This window comes from Dendrobates tinctorius, unplaced genomic scaffold (assembly GCF_039654945.1).
Source record: "Dendrobates tinctorius isolate UK_male_01 unplaced genomic scaffold, ASM3965494v1 ptg000257l, whole genome shotgun sequence".
NCBI classification, from domain to species: Eukaryota; Metazoa; Chordata; class Amphibia; order Anura; family Dendrobatidae; genus Dendrobates; species Dendrobates tinctorius.
In genome coordinates, this window is record NW_027361924.1 from 10,807,269 (window position 1) to 10,825,619 (window position 18,351).

The window sequence follows — 18,351 nt, forward strand, 5'->3', positions numbered from 1 at the left end:
TGCTGGCAGGGCATCTGGGAAAAGGCTGCCAAGTCTTCCATGTGCACTTTTTGGTATCAGGTTCTCCTCCACAGGATGAACCCTCGAATTTCAAATTCATGTTGGCGTTGCAGCTCTGCATTGGCTCCCAATACCATATCTTCCGGTCTTGCCTAAAGATAATTGATTTTTGGACAGAGGTGAAAGATTTGATACAAGAGGTTTTGTATGTGGAGGTTGATCTAGATCCTGCTACCTATTGGTTAAACGTTCCTCCTTGGGTTGGGTAAGAACTTGGCTAGGTTAAGCCTACATATTTTAAATGCAGCAAGATGTTTGATTGCTCTCAATTGGAAGCGGACCTCCCCTCCCTCTCATCACGATTTACTGAATAGAATGGCCGATATTCGTAGGATGGAATATATATATTCTTAATATTACAAAATTTTATAAAAATTACAGTTTAAAAAAAACAAAAAAAAATGGTAACAAAGTGGCTTAAGGGTAACAAAGTGTAAGGTACACCTGGGGTGGACCCGCTAGACCGTGGCAACGAACCTCCCGGGGGCGAGCTGACCAGGTGGACCACCCCCTATACAGGGAGCGTTTGGGGCAAGCCCGCGGGTAACTATTACCACGGCAGCTGGTACCCTGGAGAGTAACGACAGACAGACTACTAGAGCCGGGTTGGGGGTACAGGACTGACGGTACCGGCTTGGAGACACAGGACAGGCGGCACGGCTGGGAGACACAGGACAGGCGGGCACGGCTGGGAGACACAGGACAGGCGGGCACGGCTGGGAGACACAGGACAGGCGGGCACGGCTGGGAGACACTGGACAGGCGGGCACGGCTGGGAGACACTGGACAGGCGGGCACGGCTGGGAGACACTGGACAGGCGGGCACGGCTGGGAGACACAGGACCTAGGAAAGAGGAAAAAGGAGAGGTGAACGAGCCACGGATGGACAGGACGCGATAGCGAGCATAGAGGGCGGCCAAAATCACTAAGGAAAAGCAGTGATACTCAGGCACCGCTGGCAGGAAGAGGCGGCCAGATATAGGGGCTAGTAGGAGGACTTCCGGGTCGTGACCTAAGGTGGAGGAGGAGCAGGCGCGCGTCCTCAGGAGGAGGAGGAGGAGCGCGCGTGCCCAGGCACAGTATGTGCGCGCGCCCGCCGAGCAGGAGGGGCGGGAGCGCGCACCCGGCGCGGTCCGGAAGACCGGACGAAGGGGACCGCCGGACAGGGAAGAGGAGCCGGGGAGGACCGAGGACGGCGGCGCAGAGGGAAGCGGGATGCCGGAGGAAGGGTAAGCTGCGGACGGGAGGAGGCAGAGAGAGGGGCGCGCGGCAGCCGCCGCGTGACAGTACCCCCCTCCTTACGCGCCCCCCTCCGCAGTCTGGAAAAGAATTTGGCCAAGATTCGAGGGGCCTGGATGTTCTCTTGGGGCTCCCAGGACCTCTCCTCGGGACCAAAGCCCTTCCAATCAACCAAGAAAAAGGTTCTCCCCTTTTGCTTTCTCATGGCCAAAATATCTTTAACCTCAAATACATCGTCTGCGGAGACAGGCGGAGGTGAGTGAGGGGCTTTAGAAAGGAAACAATTGAAGACGACTGGTTTTAGCAAGGACACATGAAAGGCATTAGGGATACGGAGAGAGGCAGGAAGCCGTAGTTTATAGGAGACATCGTTAATACGGGACAAGATCTCAAAAGGTCCAATATAACGGGGACCCAGTTTATGGGAAGGGACCTTGAGGCGAATAAACTTGGAGGCCAGCCAAACTTTATCACCAGGGTGATATGGCGGAGCATCCAGGCGTCTTTTGTCGGCGTGTCTCTTAACTCTGTTACGTACCAACTCGAGAGCGGCCTTGGTCTCCTGCCAGATCCTGGAGAATTCCCCGGTCAGAAGGTCAGCCGCCGGTACACCCGAGACAGGAGGAACCGGTAGAGGTACACCAGGATGTTGCCCATAGACGATAAAGAAAGGGGACTTGCCTGAAGACTCGCTGGCGTGGTTATTATAGGCGAACTCAGCCCACGGGAGAAGTTCAGCCCAGTCGTTCTGGTGGACATTGGAAAAATGCCGGAGGTAGTTCACCAAGCACTGATTTGTCCGTTCAGCCTGACCGTTGGACTGGGGGTGGTAAGATGAGGAGAAGTCGAGAGTGACATCCATTGATCTGCATAGGGCTCTCCAGAAGCGAGAGGTAAATTGGACTCCTCTGTCAGAAACAATATGTTGGGGCAGTCCATGAAGACGGAAGATGTGCTGAACAAAGATCTTCGCCAAGGCTGGAGCTGATGGTAAGCCGGAAAGGGGAACGAAGTGTGCCATCTTAGAAAACCTATCAACCACCACTAGGACGACTGTACAGTTGGCAGAGTGGGGTAGGTCCGTAATAAAGTCCATGGCAATGTGTTGCCAGGGGGACGAGGGTATAGGAAGCGGGTGTAGAAGCCCAGAAGGTAACTGCCTAGGCACCTTGATCTTGGCACAGGAGAGACAGGAGGCGACGAAATCCCGGACATCCTGGGGAAGAGTCGGCCACCAGTAGTAGCGGGCTACCAGGTGAAGTGTCTTCTTAATCCCGAGATGGCCAGCCAGCTTGGAAGCATGTCCCCAGTGAAGGATTCGTCCTCGGTCCTTCTCCGGCACAAAAGTCTTGCCAGGTGGAGGTGAGAGAAGAGAAAGTGGTGCCACCGTGATGAGCCGGGATGGATCCAAGATATGCGTGGGTTCTTCTTCGACATCTGAGGGAAGGAAGGATCTGGACAAGGCGTCAGCTTTGAGGTTCTTGTTGCCTGGGCGAAAATGTAGATCAAAATCGAATCGAGCGAAGAACAGAGACCACCTGGCCTGGCGTGGGTTGAGTCTCTGCGCAGACCGAAGATAAGCTAGATTCTTATGATCTGTGAAGATTGTGAAGGGATGTGCGGCGCCCTCCAATAAGTATCTCCACTCTTCTAGAGCTAACTTGATGGCCAGCAGTTCTCGGTCCCCTATGGAATAATTCCGCTCTGGGGTGGAAAAGGACTTGGAAAAGAAGCCGCACGTGACGAGTTTACCTGAAGAAGATTTTTGAGACAAAACCGCTCCGGCTCCAGTTGCTGATGCATCCACTTCGAGGACGAACGGTTTGTTGGCCTCAGGACGATGGAGTACGGAAGCCGTGGTAAAAGCTCGTTTTAGAGATAGGAAGGCCTCCTCTGCTTCAGGGGTCCAGACGTGCGGGTTGGCTCCTTTACGAATCAAAGATGAGATAGAGCCGGCCAATGAGGAAAAATGAGGGATGAACTGCCGATAATAATTTGCGAAGCCGAGAAATCGCTGAACGGCTTTCACCCCTTGGGGACGTGGCCAGTTGAGCACGGCAGACACCTTCGCCGGATCCATACGCAGGCCGAAGTCGGAGATGATATATCCCAAAAATGGAAGGGAGGACTGTTCAAAGACGCACTTCTCCAATTTGGCGTACAGACGATTCTCCCTCAATCGGAACAACACTCGGCGGACATCTCTTCTGTGGGTGGACAGATCGGGAGAGTAGATCAGGATATCTTCAAGGTATACAAACACACTGGAGTACAGAAGGTCTCGGAAGATGTCGTTCACGAATTCTTGAAAAACTGCGGGAGCGTTGCACAAGCCGAAGGGCATGACGAGGTACTCGTAGTGTCCATCCCTGGTGTTGAAGGCGGTCTTCCATTCATCTCCGGAGCGAATACGGACGAGATTATAGGCTCCTCTGAGATCCAATTTAGAGAAGATTCGCGCACCTCGCAGCCGGTCGAACAGCTCGGGGATGAAAGGCAGAGGATATCTGTTCTTGATGGTAATCTGGTTAAGACCTCGATAGTCAATACAGGGGCGGAGAGACCCGTCCTTTTTCTTAACAAAAAAGAAGCCAGCCCCAGCGGGAGAAGAAGACTTTCGGATGAAGCCTTTGGCCAAATTCTCTTGTACATATTCCGACATGGCCTGGGACTCGAGTGGACTCAAGGGATAGATTCGCCCCCGGGGCGGAGTCGAGCCGGGAACAAGCTCGATGGGGCAATCATATTGCCGATGCGGTGGAAGAGCCTCTGCCTCTTTCTTATCAAAGACATCTGAAAAAGCCCAATAGACCGAGGGCAAATCCGCAGGACCCGAGACAGGAGACGAGCATTTGAGGGGTTGTACTGGACGAAGACATCTAGTCTGGCAAACGCAGCCCCAGCGAAGGATGTCTCCGGTCCGCCAATCTAGGACAGGTTCATGCATCCTCAACCACGGAAGGCCCAGGAGCAAGGTGTGGGATAGAGATGGCAGCACGAAGAAGGTTATTCTCTCACGGTGCAGGACCCCGATCTGTAATTCCAGCTCTTCAGTGACCAACGTTACGGTCTCGCGCAAGGGAATCCCGTCGACTGAGGCTAACTGCCGGGGAACCTCCAAGGACCTAACAGGTATCCCCAATCTCTTCACCGCCTCGAGTTGGATGAAATTACCAGCAGCCCCTGAGTCAATATAGGCTAGCTCCGAGAAACGTTTGGATCCCTGGATAAACAAAACAGGAAGGGTCAAAGGTAGAGAGGTGTCGCAGGCACCTAGGGAGGCCTCTCTTACCTGTCCTAGGCGGAGGAGTTTCCCGGCCTCACAGGGCAGGAACGTAGAAGGTGGGAGGCACTGCCACAATAGAGACAGAGACCATGAGTGAGTCTCTCCTGGCGGCGTAGCTCTGCGGGCCTGAGTCGGTCAACCTGCATGGGTTCAGGGGCTGACGCCGAGGTGGAAGGCCGGGCGCGGGGAGGACTGCGCATCGGGGGAGAGAACCGAGTGGGTCTTCTCTCCCTGACGGCCTCGCGGGAACGCTCGCGGAAACGCAAGTCAATTCGCGTTGCCAGCGAGATGAGATCTTCCAAAGAAGTAGGTGTATCCCTGCCTGCCAACTCATCCTTGATTCGGGGCGACAAGCCACGCCAAAAAGCCCCTACTAACGCCTCATTGTTCCATCCTAGTTCAGAAGACAACGTACGGAACTGGATGGCGTACTGTCCCACAGAGAGAGCACCCTGGCGAAGGCAGAATAAGGACTCGGTAGCGGAGACCAGACGCCCGGGCTCATCAAAGACCTTGCGGAATGTCTCCAAGAAGGTTGTGAGCTGGGAGACTATCGGGTCATCTCGCTCCCACAAAGGATTCACCCAAGCCAATGCCTCACCCTCTAAGTGGGAAATCATAAAGGCCACCTTGGCCCGGTCGGAGGGATACTGCAGGGGTGCCAGCTCGAAGTGCAACTGACACTGGTTAATGAACCCCCGACAGAGCTTGGGATCCCCACTATAGCGTGGGGGTTTAGCCAAGCGGGGCGAGGACTGGGAAGCTGCCGCAGGCACAGGGACAGCGGCCGCCGTCTGTAGAGCTAGAAGGCGGTTATCTACAGAAGCTATGTAGTTTAAAATATGGGCCTGGGTGTCGCGCTGCTGAGCAAGCTCCTGCTGTAAGCCGGAGATCTGGGAGGCAATCCCCGGATCGGAGGTTTGCAGAGATGAAAGTCTGGACTCCATCGACTTGAGGAACGACATGATCCTCGCCTGATTCTCACGAAGGAACAAAAGTTCCTTTTGGGTCGGGGTCGGGGTACCAGCGGAATCCATGGCCTGAGTATTCTGTAAGGTACACCTGGGGTGGACCCGCTAGACCGTGGCAACGAACCTCCCGGGGGCGAGCTGACCAGGTGGACCACCCCCTATACAGGGAGCGTTTGGGGCAAGCCCGCGGGTAACTATTACCACGGCAGCTGGTACCCTGGAGAGTAACGACAGACAGACTACTAGAGCCGGGTTGGGGGTACAGGACTGACGGTACCGGCTTGGAGACACAGGACAGGCGGCACGGCTGGGAGACACAGGACAGGCGGGCACGGCTGGGAGACACAGGACAGGCGGGCACGGCTGGGAGACACTGGACAGGCGGGCACGGCTGGGAGACACTGGACAGGCGGGCACGGCTGGGAGACACTGGACAGGCGGGCACGGCTGGGAGACACAGGACCTAGGAAAGAGGAAAAAGGAGAGGTGAACGAGCCACGGATGGACAGGACGCGATAGCGAGCATAGAGGGCGGCCAAAATCACTAAGGAAAAGCAGTGATACTCAGGCACCGCTGGCAGGAAGAGGCGGCCAGATATAGGGGCTAGTAGGAGGACTTCCGGGTCGTGACCTAAGGTGGAGGAGGAGCAGGCGCGCGTCCTCAGGAGGAGGAGGAGGAGCGCGCGTGCCCAGGCACAGTATGTGCGCGCGCGCGCCCGCCGAGCAGGAGGGGCGGGAGCGCGCACCCGGCGCGGTCCGGAAGACCGGACGAAGGGGACCGCCGGACAGGGAAGAGGAGCCGGGGAGGACCGAGGACGGCGGCGCAGAGGGAAGCGGGATGCCGGAGGAAGGGTAAGCTGCGGCCGGGAGGAGGCAGAGAGAGGAGCGCGCGGCAGCCGCCGCGTGACACAAAGTAAATGTTTTGGAGCGGCCATCACAAAGCCCTGATCTCAATCCTATTGAAAATTTATGGGCGAAGATGAAAAGGCCGGTGCAAGCAAGGCGACCTACAGAACTGGATCAGTTACGCCAGTGTTGTCAGCAGGAATGGGCCCAAATTCCGACCAACTATTATGAGAAGCTTGTGGAAGGAGATCCCAAACGTCTAACCCAAGTCATTCAGTTGAAGGGCAATGGCACCAAATACTAATGAAATGGATGTGAATTTTTGACTTTGTAGTAAGTAATAAAAATGCCTTAAGACATTCTCTCTCTCTCATTATTCTGGCATTTGTCAAATATTAATAATTATGATAGTCCTAATTGACCTAAAAGGGAAAAGTTTATTATGATTTCATGTCAGATATTGACAAAAACCTGCAGATGTGTCTTTTTATATATAGCCTGTGGTTTCAACTGTAAGTTCAACACTCCCAAAGATGTTTTGATGATTTATTACAGATGAAGTATTAACGGCTTGGTGTTGCCATCTTGTTTTTGAAGCTGGAGTTCCTCGTAGATTTTTAGATACACTGTGTACAGTGGCTTGTAAAAGTATTCACCCCCGTGGCATTTTTCGTGTTTTGCTACCTCACAACCTGGAGGGTTTCTTTTACGGTTTGCATCGGTTCATGTAGAGAACGTGCCAATAAATGTGAACAATTGTTTTTCTTTTTATTGTGAAGCAAACAATAAATAAGCACACTGAAGATTTCAGTTATTTTGTCTTAACTATCCACTCCCATAAAGTCAGTACTTTGTACAGCCTCCTTTTGTGGCTATTACAGCTGCAAGTCGCTTTGGATAAGCCTCAATGAGCTTTCCACATCTTGCCACTGGGATATTTGCCCATTCCTCAAGGCAAAACCGCTCCAGCTCCTTCAAGTTAGATGGTTTCCTCTGGTGAACAGCAATCTTCAAGTCTGACCACAGATTCTCCATTGGATTAAGGTCTGGGCTTTAATGAAACCACTCCAAAACTTTAAAAGGTTTCTCTTTAAAACACTTGAGTATTGCTTTAGCGGTTTGCTTCGGGTCATTGTCTTACTGGAAGGTGAACCTCTGTCCCAGTCTCAAATCACTGACAGACAGAATCAGGTTTTGCTCAAGAATATCCCTGCATTTCACACCATCAATCTTCCCCTTGACTCGGACCATTTTCCCTGTCCCTGCTGCCAAAAAACATTCCCACATCACGATTCTGCCACCACCATGTGTCACTGTGGGGAGGGTGTTCTTGGGATGATAAGCTGAGTTGGTTTGGTGCCAGAATACCGTACCTTGGTGGCCAAAAAGTTAAATTTTGGTCTCATCTGACCACAGCACCTTCCTTCATACATTTTTGGAATCTCTCACGTGTCTTTTGGCAATCTCAAAACGAGCCTTACAATTCTTGTGTGTAAGTAAAGGCTTTTTTTTCTGCCCTCTCTTCCATAAAGGCCACCTCGATGGAGTGTAAGGCTTAATGTGGTCGTATGGACAGATACTCTGGCCTCTGCTTGGGAACTCTGCAGCTCCTTCAGGGTTATCTTTGGTTTCAGTGCTACTTCTCCAATTAATGCCCTCTTTACCCAGACAGAAAAATTTGGTAGGCGGCCCTCTCTTGGCAGGTTTGTTGTGGTACCATGTTCTTTCCATTTGATGATAATGGATTTGATGGTGCTACGGGGGAATCATCAGAGATTGGGATATTTTTTTATAACACAACCCTTACTTGTACTTTTCAACAACTTTATCCCTGACTTGTTTGGAGATCTCCTTGGTCTCAATGGTGTTGTGTGGAGATCTCCTTGGTCTTCGTGGTGTTGTGTGAAAATCTCCCTGCTCTTCATGGTGTTGTGTGGAGATCTCCTCCTTGGTCTTCATGGTGGTGTTTGGAGATCTCCTTGGTCTTCATGGTATTGTTTGGAGATCTCCTTGGTCTTCATGGTGGTGTTTGGAGATCTCCTTGGTCTTCATGGTATTGTTTGGAGATCTCCTTGGTCTTCATGGTAGTGTTTGGAGATCTCCTTGGTAATCATTCTTGGCGGTGCATCGACCTGTGAAAGGAGTTGCCCTGCCGAGAGCCATTACAACCTATATGTCAGAGGTCTTAAACACACGAGTCTCATGTGGCCCCTGAGGCTCCCTTATGCGGCCCACAGGCAGCGGAGCTCCAATGATGATCATGGCCCTGTCCTGAAGGCCGCCGACGTTGGTGAATCTTTTCAGCTTAACATGCATCCTTGGACGTGTAGGCAACTGAATGTATCGTGGAGCACACACCAGCTCTCTGCACCGCCATGCCAATACCAGACACCAGCCAATCAGAGGCCAGCACGGGCAGCATGTGACGTCCCTGCCATGTAGCACCCAGGCTGCAGAGGAGAAGTGGACACATCTCCGATGGAGCGGAGGTCAAGTGAGAAGGATTACTACAAGATTACATTACTACAAGATGAGGAAACCACCACAAGATGGGGACAATACTAAAAGATGTTGGTCAAAATTACTATATGGTTCTAATTGTAAGACAAAATTACTGTATGCTGCCAATTGGGGTACACAAAAAGGAAATGCGTATAGTGAAAATGTAACAAAAAAAATTCAAAATAAAGTATGAAAATTTTGGGGGGACAAGAAAAATGCTATTTTATGCAGAAACTAAAGTAAACAAAAATAGTGCAGGATTGTTATCGACGCAAACATAATTACCCAAGTTATAAAACGACCGTGACCCATACCATGAATGCCATTTAAAAGAGTAAAACAAAAATCAAGATAAAAACGTTGAAAAAAAACGATCAACAGGTGTATAGAAAAAAACAATATGTTATCACTGAAAATGTCATCTCGTCCTACAAGGAATGCCGCCCTTCCAGTTCACCTTTTTGCTATGGGCGGCCCATAAAGTCAGGCGAGTCTGAGACCCTTACTTTACGTGTTATTACAGATCACTCAGCGCCGGTCTTCTGCTGAGGGCTGCCTGTGTATACGAGCTATTAAAGGACCACCGAGCGGTAAGGGTTTACAGACTGGCGGTCGTTTAGTGCTGCCGGTCAGTTTGCGTAAACGGGCTCTAAAACTTCTGGAGATAATTAACTTTCCCCTATGCCTCTTCTGAGAAAAGCATCTTTTTTCCTGGCAGATGTGTCACTTTATGATATTCGGCTACGTGACGCAGGTTCTAAAGGGCGCCACTCGCCAGTGCTACATTCCATGTGAGGGAATTTTCCTCTTTGGATCAGTACTGGATGATCTTTTGGTTGAGTCTGGGGACAAGAAAAGAAGATTTTTATTCCACTCCATTTTACACCTTCAGTTCTGCCCCCTTCTTTTTGGGATCTCCATAGCTCGATTCGTATTTACAAAGGTGGTGGAAGATGTGGCTACTCACATAAGAGGACAAAGGAATCTTTTATTCCTTATCACTATGATCTCGATGATCAATCTCAAGGTGTGATAAAAAATCAACTCTCCGGAGCCATAGAAATATTAAGCAAACTAGGATGGTTAATAAATCTGGAAAAACTCTTCTTTAAATCCTTCTCAAGTGCAGGTCTTTCTTTTAATCAAAAACTACAAGTTTTGAGGAAAATTTTGAATGGTTTCCTCAAATTCAGCAAAATGACTCTATGGGTAAAAGCTTTTGCCTACAGTCCAACAGCCCCTCCTCTTAGCTACTCAGTCCTCCTCCTCCAAAACCAGCTTCTCTGCCATGACGAAAGATCACCTTTCCTTTCTGCTCTCCAGATCACATCTAACCACCTGTGCACTTGACCCGATCCCGTCCCACCTCATCCCAAACCTCACCACAGCCTTCATCCCAACTCTAACCCATCTCTTCAACCCGTCACTAGCAACTGGTGTCTTCCCTTCATATTTCAAATGTGCCTCGATCACACCCACCCTCAAAAAGCCCTCCCTTGACCCATCCTCTGTGTATAGCTATTGCCCCATATCACTTCTCCTCTATGTCTCAAAACTGCTTGAACAACACGTCCATTTTGAACTGTCTTCTCACCTCTCCTCCTGCTCCCTCTTTGACTGCTTATAATCTGGCTTCGGACCGCATCAATCCACTGAAATTGTCCTGACTAGAGTCACCAATGACCTACTAACCACCAAAGCCAAGTGACTCTACTCTGTCCTCCTCCTCCTGGACCTGTCTTCTGCCTATGACAATGGACCATTCCCTCTTACTGCAGACCCCCTCATCTCTTAGCATCACAGACTTGACCCTATCTTGGATCTCCTCATACCAAACATACCGGATATTCAGTGTCTCCCACTCACACACCACCTCCTCACCTCGCTTCCTATCTGTTGGTATCATCCAAGGTTCAGTTCTAGGTCCCCTGCTCTTCTCCATCTACACCTTTGGCCTGGGACAGCTCATGGCTTTCAGTATCACCTCTATGCTGATGACACACAGACCTCTCTGGACCTGATATCCCACAATGCCTGTCTGATATTTCATCTTTATTCTCTGCTAGATTTCTAAAACTTAACATGGCAGAATTTATCATCTTTCCCCCATCTCACTCAATCCCCTTAACAGAGCTGCCCACTCTCCCCAGTCCCGCAAGCTCATGACATGTGCCCGGAACAGCCGCGGGTGGAATCTCAAACTCTGACAGCGGTATTTAACATGCGCTTCCAGCAATCATGCTGGAAATCTGCCCATCGGTGACCCCATGATCACGTGATCGCGGGTCACCGATGGGTTGGCATGACAACCAGAGGTCTCCTAAAGACCTCTATGGTTGTCACTGCCGGATTGCTATGAGCGCCCCCCGGTGGTCGGTTCTCATAGCAAGTGAGGTATTCTGCTACATACAGATGATCTGATCATTGACTGTATGTAGCAGAGCCGATCGGGTTATGGCAGCTTCTACTCTTCCATGGAGACTATTGAAGCATGCCAAGAGTAAAAATTAAAAAAAAGTTTTTAAAAAATATAAAAAAAATTAAGTATAAATTTTCAAAGCACCCCCTTTCGCCCCATTCAAAATAAAACAATAAAAAAAAATCAAACCTACAAATATTTTTGTATCGCCGCATTCAAAATCACCAGATCTATCAATAAAAAAGGATTAACCTGATCGCTAAACAGCATAGCGAGAAAAAAAAAAAAAGTCAAAATGCCACAATTACGTTTTTTTGGTCCTGACATTGCATTAAAGTGCAATAACGGGCTATCAAAAGAACGTATCTGCACCAAAAAGGTATCATTAAAAGCGATAGCGCGACATGCAAAAAATAAGCCCTCGCCCAACCGCAGATGACGAAAAATGGAGACGCTACGGGTATCAGAAAATGGCGCAATTTTTTTTTTTTTTTTTTAAGTTTGGAATTTTTTTTTCACCACTTAGGTAAAAAAGAACCTAGACATGTTTGGCGTCTATGAACTCGTAATGACCTGGAGAATCATAATGGCAGGTCCGTTTTAGCATTTAGTGAACCTAGTAAAAAAAAAGCAAAACGAAAAACAAGTGAGGGATTGCACTTTTTTTGCAATTTCACCGCACTTGGAATTTTTTTCCCATTTTTGAGTACATGACATGGTAAAACCAATGGTGTCATTTAAAAGGAGAACTCGTCCCGCAAAAAAAAACAAGCCCTCACATGGCCATATTGACTGAAAAATAAAAAAGTTATGGCTCTGGGAAGAAGGAGAGCAAAAAATGAAAATGCAAAACCAAAAATATCTCTGGACGTTAAGGGGTTAACCAAGAATCTGCGAAAATACTAGCGCATGCCCTCATCATTTCCCACCTCCACTACTGCAACCTCCTACTCTGTGACCTCCCTTCTAACACTCTTGCACCCCTTCAATCTACCTTGAAGTCGCAGGCAGGGTCCTTTCTCCTCCTGTTCCAGTCAGTGACTTGTGTATTGTTTTTTATTGTATTCCCCTCCTCACATGTTATGTGTCATGGAATAATTGGCGCTATAATAATACATAAAATATTAATAATAATGAATATTTTATGCTGAATTTTTTTATATGGATTTTCAAGAAGCTCTGCTAGATAATCCCCATCAGTGAATATTTGGAGAGGCTTTTGGAATGGATTTGCTTCAAAACCTACGTAAACAAAATTCGAATTGTGAACATGTGGCGCCCCCGGGGCTCAGTCGCCACAGAGGTACTGCACCTCCTCCTGAGGTGTGGTATCCCACCATCCAGGTAAGGTGGAGACTCCTGACCACGCTCCAACACCTGCACCCCACACCACAGAGTAGTGTAGCAAAGCACCGTCGGCGGCTCGCTGCTTGGAGTATAGCAAAGCACCCATTGGTGGCTCCCTGCTTGGAACACGAAATGTGCTGGGAGGTGGGTGGAGTTATAGTACGTAAAAGAGCGGGAAGAGTTTAAGTTGGTCAGTCAGTAGTTGGTTGTAGAGAGAAGATCCCTAGAGAGGGATAGATGGATGGAAGTGCTGCAGCAGATCCCAGTGACCTGGGTCTGCTGGCACGGGAAAGTGAGAAAGAGAGCAACATAGACTGAAAGCCTGACTCTCCATAGAAAGAAGGATTAGTACGGAACGTGAGGAATGAAAGAGAACAGAGGACGTGGGTTAGAAGAGAACCCTTCCTAGAAGTTCTAAGCGCAAGGCCAGGGCCCGGTCCCCGAGGTTGTATGGATACTAATGGTCCTGCAGCAGACAGCGGAGGAATAGAAGTAGTGACCACTTTATTCCCACACAAGACTTGGGGGCACAACAGCAACTGGATAGTGAGCCGGGACTTAGTAGCAAGGAGTCCCCGAAGCAGGCTACAGCTGTCTGCCGTACAAGTAGAGTTCAAAGGAACATCGGACAGGAGGATCTCCAGTGTAACTCAGTACTAGGAGTACTTCACCTAAAGGCGCAATAAGAGGAGACGTTCAGAAAGGCACAAGTTGGCGGAGTGTTGGAAAGGAGTATTCCATCTTGCCTGGAGGTTGACTGAGTCCCTGACCCGGAGGACACGGCACGGAGGCAGGCACCTGTTTGTACGACAGACTGTGAGTAAAGCTTTTGAACTACATGCCCTGGTGTCCTCCACTTATCCCTGCGTCAACCTGCCCGGCACTGCTACCTCCCCTGTGCCTGACACCACACCACCTAAGTGTCACCATATCTACTCTGCCCTGGGACTCCAGCCCTGCCTGTGGAGGGCTATACCATCATTGCTGCACCACACCATCTGTCCCAGATGAACTGTCTGCAGCGTCGGCCTAAAGGGCCTGTCACACTAAGCGATATCGCTAGCAATATCGCTATAACGTCACTGGTTTTTGTGACGTTATAGCGATATCGCTATGTCTGATACTTACCTCCGACAGCTCCCCCGCTGGTTATCGCTGATCGTGCGAGAACGTCCTGAGCCGTTTCTCGTCGTCCGCTTCCAGCGGCGCTTCCTGCTGTGACGACGAGCGACGCGTGGACGCGGGTGGGAGGACGTCAGGATCGCCTCGTCTGACAGGTAAGTAGTGACCCCCGACCCCTGCGATGTTGCTGGTGAGATCTGCCTGTGTGGCAGCTCACTAGCGACCACTTAGCGATGTACCAGCGATCCTGACCGCGTAATATCGCTGGTCAGGATCGCTGGTACATCGCGAAGTGTGACAGTACCTTTACATCTATATTACCGAACACCACAGGTGGCGTCACGACTTATTCGTTGACACTGAACATTTACAATGGGCGCCAAGGGCCACAGCTACCGTGACAACTCCCATTGAGATCCACCGGGCCCGGTACCCCACAGCCCTGGGTGTGAGGGCGACCCAAACATACCCTTAAAAGGGGTTGTCCACTATTAGGACAGTCCTTCCTTAAATACTATATTTCTCCTTGTAAAATAAGACACCCTATACACACCCACCGAACCAGTGCACTTTCAGCGATGTTGGCGGATCTGGATCACATTTATATTATATACACAATATTGGGAAAAGTATGTTGTAATGTCCACACGTTATGAAGAATTCAAGGTATTAAACTTTAGATATGTTTTATTCTTCGTCCTCCAGCACACAGCATAACACTTGCATTCCCCATGCTACCAGAAGTGAAACTGAAACTTCCCTTCTCATCCCTCTTGTCTCCACCCCCCAAGTCCCATAAGTCTGGCTTGCTTAAAGAGACAGATCTAATTATTATACATTACATCATCCCCTTTTTTTTATTTTTTTTTTTTATAAATAATCTATATTACTGATAAATGCAACAACATGAAAACGTCCAAAGAAATCATATGTCCGTTTTGTCTTATTTGTTCAATTCTAAAACCAGAGAAACAAACAACAAAAAAAAACAAAAACAAACAAAACTGTAGTTACACTTCTTCAATAAGCCTCGATGGAGCTCTTCTCTCTCGTGTAGGATAACGTCTGGGCTCATTGAGAGAGTTCATTGTTGATGGACCAGCTACCTCTTGTTGGTCCTCTCCACCATCGGATACCAAATCTTCCACCAAAGAGAGTTCATTGTCATCATTCTGCGGTATGACTTTAAAATATGAAGAATTTCGCGTTATGGAGTGTCCATCTCGTTCAGCTGTGATCATGCTGCCTTTCCTTTTGGTAACATAATATTTTGTAGGACCATATACAGGTGAGGTCTTGTTGGTTGGTCTTTGACGTACCACCACGACATCCCCTCTTTCGATGGCACTTGACTGTGTCCTTCGCCTTCTGTCTGCATAACGTTTCATGGCTTGTTTGTTGGAGAAATCTGTGGATCTCACTGAGGAGTCACTCGGTCGGGGATGGCTGGTCACATCAGGGAGACGTATACGCAGGGTTCTGCTGAACATTAAACGAGCTGGAGCAGCATTAGTAGTGGAGTGTAGCGTATTGCGGTAATTACGCAGGAATTTGTATAATGACTGTTTCAGTGGGATGTGCTCCAGACTCGCTGCCTTGATACGTTTCCCCAGAGTGCGCATAAAACGTTCCACAATTCCATTGGCTTGCGGCCAGCAAGGTGTGATTTTCCTGTGATTGAATCCCAAGTATTCAGAAAATTGTGTAAACACATGTCCATTGAATGGAGGTCCATTGTCTGTTTTGACCACTCTTGGAATACCATATGCCGAGAAAATGTCGTCCAGCTCTGGTATAACATTATTAGCAGATGTTGAAGAGATAAATGAAATGACAGGGTATCGAGAATATTCATCAATTGTTACGAGAATGTATTGGCCATTTGGCAATGGTCCATATATATCGACTGCCACTTCCTCCCAGACAGCAGTGGGTAACGGAGACATTTGTAATGGCTCTAAGGTTGATGATGGAGTGATTAATTGACAAGTAGAACAGCGTCTAATCTTTTCTTCCACCAAGTGATCCATATTTGGGAACCACACTTTTTCTCTGAGTAACTTCTTTGTGCCAACAATTCCTAAATGACCTTCATGTGCTATCTGTATGACTAAGTTACGCAAAGTCTTAGGTACGACTAGTTTGGTACCTCGAAGAATGAGGTGTTCTTCAGTGACTGATAATTCCTCATGTACGTTTGAGAATAGTTTTAACTCTTTCAGATCAATCTCAGAATCAGGAAATTTTTCTTTTTGAATTTCATGCCACCTTCGATTTTGGATGATTTGTATTAGGGCACAGAGTGTCTTGTCTTTTGTTGTTTCATTTATAAATTGATCAAGAGAAAGTGCTTTTGGCACGGCATGATCTGTAACAAAACGTAGGTATTCTTCAATGGAGGAATGCACAGGTATATCATCATTAGTAGGATGTCTTGAAAGATAATCAGCCGGATTGCTGTATTTTCCAGGTTTGTGAACAATTTTATAGTTGTAGTCCTGTAGACGTAGGCCCCATCGTTCAATTCGTGCAGGCATTTTAGCTCTGGGATTTCCAAAAATTGTAAGAAGTGCTTGATGATCTGTGACAATGGTGAAGGGAGCTCCATAGAGAAATAAGTGAAAGTGTTCACATCCCCAGACAACTGCCAAGCTTTCTTTTTCAGGTTGAGAATATTTTCTTTCAGTGTTTGTTAAGCTCTTACTTGCATAAGAAATGATGTGAGGATTTTGATTGTTATCCTTGTATTGCGCTAGAATAGCACCCAGTCCCACGGGACTGGCGTCCACAATCAGTTCAGTTCGAAGAGCTGGATCAAAATAAGCCATAGTGGTTGTCGAGCAGAGTTCATTTTGAATTGTTTCAGAAGAGGCCTGACAGTCTTGAGACCATTGAAAAATACAACTTTGTTTTGTAAGTTCCCGTAGTGGATTGCTGATTGTTGAAAAATTCGGAATATATCTAGCACAGTAACTTGCCATTCCAAGGAAAGAACGCACTTCACTAGCATCCTGTGGAATTGAGGCTGTTCTGATAGCTTCCACTTTCTTGGGGTCTGGTTGTACTCCTTTTGCCGAGAAGATGTGACCATAGAATTCAAATGAACCCTTGTCAAACTCGCACTTCTCTTTGTTTAAAGTGAGTCCAGCAGAAAGCAGGCATTCGAAGATAGCATATAGAGCACGATTATGCTCAGCTTGAGTTTTACCAAAAACCAATATGTCATCACTGTAATTAAAGGCATTTGGGATGTGTTGAATGACACTCCTTATTGCATCCTGAAAAATTTCTGCTGCTGAGCAGACTCCAAAAGTCAATCTTTTGTATCTTCTGAGGCCCACATGGGTGGAAAATGTGGTCAAATATCGGGATTCTGGACTCAGTTCTAATTGATGATATCCCTTATTGAGGTCGAGCTTTGAGAAGACGGTGGCTCCATTTAATAAATGAATAATGTCATCAATTGTAGGTGAGATATGTCTTTCCCTCTGTATAGCGGTGTTGGGCAGGCGCATGTCAACACACAGTCTCACTTGATCAGGAGTCTTTGGTTTTGGAACTACCACAAGTGGAGAGACCCACGGAGTGGGACCAGTAACAGTTTCAATAACGTCCTCATCCATGAGCAATTGGAGTTCCTTTTCTACCTTCTGTCTCAGGTGAAATGGAATACGCCTGTGAGGCTGGGCTACTGGACGAACATTGTCATCCACATGAAGGTGTACTTGAGAGTCCTTTAGTTTTCCCAAACCACTAAATAGGGAGGGAAAGCTGTTCACCATAGTTTGTACATCCGTATCCGCAGGGTCAGTTATGGTATGAATAATCTGGATGAGCCCTAGCTCCAAGGCAGTGTGATAGCTGAGAAGACATCCTCCCGATCCTTGTAATGTGTGGAAAGTGGTTTTCTGCCTGTTTTCTTTATATCTAATTTCAGCATCAAATTGTCCCATTATAGCTAGAGGTGTTTTAGATCCATAAGGAAAGATTTTAGTCTGCACTTGTTGTAAGACTGGCCTTGTTTTCAATTGTTCATATGTAGTGCCATCTATGATATCCACTGAAGCTCCTGTATCTATTGTAAAGGTAATGTCAGTGTTGCAGATTGAGAGTGTAACACAGGGAGACTGTACTGAACCAGTGACAGAGGTAGTGAACACATAGTTCTCAGTCGCAGACATTTCTTCTGTGTCCTGATTTATCACTTTTAAATCTGCAGATTTTGTCATAGGCAGCGGAGGCTTGTAGTGTGCTGATTTGCAAACAGCTGCAAAATGATTCCCTTTTCCACATTTACTGCAGGTTTGTCCCATAGCTGGACATTTGTTCTGGTGGTGAGGGAAATCCTGTCCACATCTATAACATTTCTTCTGTTTCTGGGCTTGTTTGTCTGGTAAATTTTTCTGTTTGAGATTATGCACATGTAATTTATCCCCATTCTCCATTACGGTAGCCTGATGATCTGCTATTTCTATAGCACGGGCCATTTTGAGCAAATCATGTAGAGAGATATCCTGCTGCAGAGCCTTACGCCTTAGGTTATTAGACGAGCCGGTGAC

The 18,351-nt window shown here is 48.1% G+C and overlaps 1 protein-coding gene across 1 annotated transcript in view; it reads left to right on the forward strand.

The window, feature by feature from the left end:
- Nucleotides 1–18,351, forward strand: part of CDKL4 (cyclin dependent kinase like 4) — an 88,840-nt gene that overhangs the window by 30,300 nt on the left and 40,189 nt on the right. The window lies entirely within an intron of this gene.